Source organism: Penaeus monodon, chromosome 30 (assembly GCF_015228065.2).
Source record: "Penaeus monodon isolate SGIC_2016 chromosome 30, NSTDA_Pmon_1, whole genome shotgun sequence".
Classification (NCBI taxonomy): Eukaryota; Metazoa; Arthropoda; class Malacostraca; order Decapoda; family Penaeidae; genus Penaeus; species Penaeus monodon.
In genome coordinates, this window is record NC_051415.1 from 19,695,403 (window position 1) to 19,695,874 (window position 472).

Sequence of the window (472 nt, forward strand, 5' to 3'; positions counted from 1 at the left end):
TAAGCTCAGTTGTTCAATTCACGAATTTCTTCGTGTAAAGGAATCCTATTTGCATCAGGAAAAGTAATTCGATTAGGAAGCTAAAACAATCAGCAAAACGAGGAAAACGCCGCACTGAACGAACGAGTTTATTGCCATTTTGAAACACCAAACATGAACCGAAGTGCAACGTCAATTCAACTGATTTATTGCACAAAAACGGACTATATGCAAAATTAAATCAAACGTTGCCAGCATGAGACTGAATGAACTTGCCAACCATTCCAAGGGTAAGCAAGTATCAGAGCTGAAGGCCCAACAGCCGAGAAAAAAAATGCCAGTCATAGATTAAATGCCAACATCTATTTTTTTTGTTGTTGTTTATTATGACCTAAATTAACAATATTTAGTGGCGGAATCAGGACTGCCCTTGAGAGCGTTGTTGCAAATAATTTTTCAATTAAGGTCTCGTTGCAAGCAGGAATGTCACCGT